At 37.6% G+C, this 4627-nt stretch overlaps 1 non-coding gene across 1 annotated transcript; it reads right to left on the bottom strand.

Annotated features, from left to right (window-relative positions):
* Nucleotides 1-3186: 3186 nt before the first annotated feature.
* LOC121231619 (small nucleolar RNA R71) lies at nucleotides 3187-3293 on the bottom strand. Its single transcript, XR_005929675.1, has one exon. It is a non-coding gene; the product is annotated as a small nucleolar RNA R71 (small nucleolar RNA).
* Nucleotides 3294-4627: the final 1334 nt, after the last annotated feature.

Below are 4627 nucleotides of genomic sequence, written 5' to 3'. Positions count from 1 at the left end.
TTGTAATGTTTATATTTAGCCATGTGATATGGTTTGATATTGTTGTGTTTATGTTTTGATTTTGGCTAGAGTAGGACCAAGGCACACAGACGTGTGGCTAGCGGTGTTGCCCAAGTCAGATTCGACCACGGCCAAAGCATACGGGCGTGTCTTGTGGCCGTGTGAACAAGTCAGTATGTATACCTTGTATGCCCTGTTTTGACACGGTCTAGACACACGGGCGTGTTTAAAGCCATGTGAGGCACACGGCTTGTTCACACGGGCGTGTGACCTGTACTTGTTGGAAAAATGTTTATGTTTTGGGAAAATTTTGTATTTGTTTGGTTTAGTCCCGACCCCTTTCTAATACATGTTTGAGGTCTTAATGACCTGTATAAGGGACTCTATATTGATGGTTGATCTTTAATGCTTCGATGCTTATGAAATGAATGTTAATGTTCTGATTTTGTGCAGTAATGCCTTTTAACCCTAGTTTGACAATGGATACGGGTTAAGGGTGTTACAAGCTACATCTCAGTCGGGATTCATTTACTATATAAAAATACAATTTAGATTGTCAAAAGTCGTCACACTATCATCAATTATATATGGCATGTATAGCTAGACTCACACACACGTTACATTAGTCCGAGAATCAACTAAACCATAGCTCTGATACCACTAAATGTAACACCCCTCACCCATATCTGACGGCAGAACAGGGTTACGAGGTGTTATCAGACTTACATCTCAAACACTCATACAATTTCTAGTCATAAATTTCAACCAAATTTAAATACATTTGCGTTCAGTCATAAAGTCCCTAATACGAACCTACGAGGCCCAAATCATACATTCGAAGTGGTTTGGGAATAAATCGAAAACTTGGGAAATTTTTACAAAACTTAGAAGATTTTTTCCATGTACAAGGGTCATACGCCCGTGTGATTTGGGACACGCCCGTGTGGGCAGCCCGTGTGGTCACACATGCCCATGTCCTTAATCCATGTAACTCTCTATTTTACAAGGCAGGAACAAATTGAAGTCACATAGCCAAGCCACATGCCCGCGTGCTAGACCGTGTGATTAATTAATTTTCATAAAATAGGTGCAAACATCACTGGCCAGGACAGATGCCCATGTTTGGGGTCGTGTCTGATAAACCGTAAATTATACATATTTTTACCCCATGTTTAATGCATTTTATGGATGATTTCCTATTGAATTGGTGAATTTGATGCTCCTAATGCTTTAATTTCATGTTTTATACTTAGGAGAGCGTAGAAAAGCGAAGGGAATGGGAAACGGGCCTAAAATAGAGAAAATGGGCCAAAGTACGAAATCAACATGGCCTGGACGTCCTCACACAGGTAGACCACACGGTCGTGTAAATTTGGCAGGCTCGAACATGGCCTGATGTAATCGAACACGGGCGTGTTCCACGGGCGTGTCCCTGCTATGCCCAAGTTGAGTCCAATTCAGAAAAGGCTAATTTTGAGGGCTTTTAGGCAGTTCAAAGCCTATAAATACACCCTAGAGAAGGAAGAAAAGGACATGGAGAATAGGGAGTAAGGAATTACTACAAGGAAGCGGATTGATCCATCTCAAAAGCCAAATTCATCATCAAGACTGAAGATCTCTCCTCAATTTCCCTTCAGGAGTTTTGGGTTTTCTTTATGTTTTCTATTATTTGTTCTTCTGAGATGTTTTCTGATTTAGTTATGAACTAAAACCCCTAAATACCTAAGGGGAATGAAACCTAAGATGAATCTTGTTATTATTTTCTGAATCATATGATAAATATTTAACTTTTTCTTAATTATGTGTTCTTAATTCTTGTTTTGATATCCCAGGATACTGATTCAAGACAAGCTCTTATTCAGAGGAGGAATAGACCCTGTCTAATAGTACATTTGTCATAATTAAGCAGAGTTGATTACGCGCATAGACATAGGGTGACAAGATTTTGCTGGATTAGGGTGAAACCTAAGAAGGGGATCCATAGATCGAGTTAATACAACCCTAGAATGTTAATTAGAGAAAAGTCTCGATTATTCAATTTAGGGATTAGACGTTATTAGTCTTGATAGGGATAATAACATAACTTAGGGATCTCTACGGAACAAGTTGAATGAATAAATTGTCCAATTCGGAGCCAGAATAACAAGTAAAGTCTAGGTGGATTTTTCCTTAGGTATTGTCTTAAGTCAATCGATTTTCCCCAAAAGTAATTCCCCAATTCTTTTCTTTGTGAGTTCTTAGTTTAGATAATTAGTTAATTAAAACAAACCTCTTTATTCTTAGGGTAGATAATAAAAATATAGTCATTACTAGTACTTTTAGTTCCTTTAGGTTCGACAATCCGGTTTTGCTAAAACTATACTACTGTTTGATAGGTACACTTGCCTACATCACAATAATAGTTAGTTCAAGAATGAGTAATTATAAATATTTAAAACCTATCACAAAATCACGCGATCAAGTTTTTGGCGCCGTTGCCATGGAGCTAAGATATTAGGAACGTTCAATTTTTATTACTTTAGCTATTTATTTTTATTGCAATTTAATTTAATTTAATTACTGTTATTATTTACTAACTTACTTTTTCTTTCTCTTGGCAGGTTTTTATAGTTTATGACTAGAAGAAACCCATCAGGACCATTACTTTTTGACGAAGAAATCGATCGTACAGTTTGCAGAAATCAAAGAGAAATAAGGCGAAGCTTACGATACACAGAGAATGAGCAAGAAGACGATACTCAACCCCCAATGGAAGAGATGGCTAAAAACCAAGACAATCAGCTATCTCCTGCAATTGCGGCTAATCAAAATCCTACTCCACGCACTATGTATGATTATGCTCAACCTTCTTTAACAAGAACTGAATCTAGCATAGTTAGACCTGCTGTAGCTGTAAATACTTTTGAATTAAAACCTAACACTATTTAGATGATACAACAATTTGTTCAGTTTGATGGTTTGCAGGATAAAGATCCCAAAACTCACTTAGCAAACTTTCTGGAATTTTGAGATACATTTAAAATCAATGGCATTTCTGATGATGCCATTCCTCTTTGGTTATTCCCTTTTTCATTAAGGAACAAAGCTAAAAAGTGGTTGAACTCATTACCACAAGGGTCAATTACTACTTGGGAACAAATAACCGAAAAAATCTTACTAAAATATTTTTCGTCGACTAAAATAGCTAAATTACGTAATGATATCTCTTCTTTTGTGTAAATGGATTTAGAAACCCTCTACGATGCATGGGAGAGATACAAGGACTTACTGAGAAGGTTCCCTCACCATGGGTTACCGCTTTGGCTCCAAGTTCAAACATTCCACAATGGTCTGAATCCTTCGACTCGACAAATGGTTGACGCAGTTGTTGGCGGAACCATCAATAATAAAACACCTGAAGATGCCTATGAGTTTAATGAGGATATGTCACTGAATAACTATAAGTGGCAAGTCATGAGGACAAAGCCAACGAAAATAGTCAGTGTTTATAATGTCAATTCGGTCACCATGCTATCAAATTAGGTAGAACTCTTGAATAAAAAGATTGATGGTTTTCTTAGTTCTTCACAGGTTCACCTAGTAATGTAGTGCTAAGCAAGTAGCGGTGGAACAAGCCATTCGAGATACCAACCTTATGGCCATAACATGGATAACAAGCAAGTAAAGTACATGGGTAATAATCCTCGACCTCAAAACAATCCATTTAGTAACACTTACAATGCAGGTTGGAGGAACCATCCCAATTTTTCGTGGGGAGGCCAAGGAAATCAAAGACCACAACATCCTCCGGGTTTTCAACAACCACCCTACCAACAGGAAAAGAAGCTAAACCTTGAAGAGATACTTTCAAAGTTTATATCGGTGTCAGAAACTTGTTTCCAGAACACAGAGATAGCACTTTAGAATCAACAAGCGTCAATTCAAGGGCCCGAAACTCAGATAGGCCAGCTTTCCAAACTAATCTCCAAACGACCACAAGGTAGTTTGCCAAGTAATACTGAACCCAACCCAAGGGAACAGCTCAACGCAATTAATGTTTAAGATGAAGAAGGATTTGTGGAGCCTGAACCAGAACCGTGGCAAGAAATTGTGGAAAGCAAAAGTCAAGGTGAGGTAGATCAAAATACAAAAAAATCAGTGAATGTCGAATATAAACCTCGTGTACCATACCCCAACGCAACAAGGAAAGACCGCTCAGATGAACAATTTGGTAAATTCCTTAAAGTCTTAAAAACATTACATATTAACTTACCATTTATTGAATCTCTATCGCAGATGCCAAACAGAATGAAATTTTTAAAAGAGCTTTTAGCAAATAAGCGGAAGTTGGACGAGGCGTCACATGTGGAGCTAAACGCAGTGTGCTCAGCTATTTTGAAAAATAAGCAACCGAACAAACTAAAAGATCCAGGGAGTTTTACGATTCTTTGCTTAATTGGTAGTTTAGATGTTAATAATGCATTAGCTGATTTAGGGGCTAGTATCAACGTCATGACTTTTAAAATATTCAAGCAACTAGGTCTCAGGAAACCCAAACAGACTAGGATGATCATTCAATTAGCAGATAAAACTATAAGATTTCCTAGGGGTATTATTGAAGATGTGCTAGTCAAAATCGATAAATTTA

This window comes from Gossypium hirsutum, chromosome A06 (assembly GCF_007990345.1).
Source record: "Gossypium hirsutum isolate 1008001.06 chromosome A06, Gossypium_hirsutum_v2.1, whole genome shotgun sequence".
In the NCBI taxonomy this organism is placed as follows: domain Eukaryota; kingdom Viridiplantae; phylum Streptophyta; class Magnoliopsida; order Malvales; family Malvaceae; genus Gossypium; species Gossypium hirsutum.
Note: the sequence above shows the minus strand (reverse complement) of the source record. Positions and strands in the feature narration are given on the sequence as shown.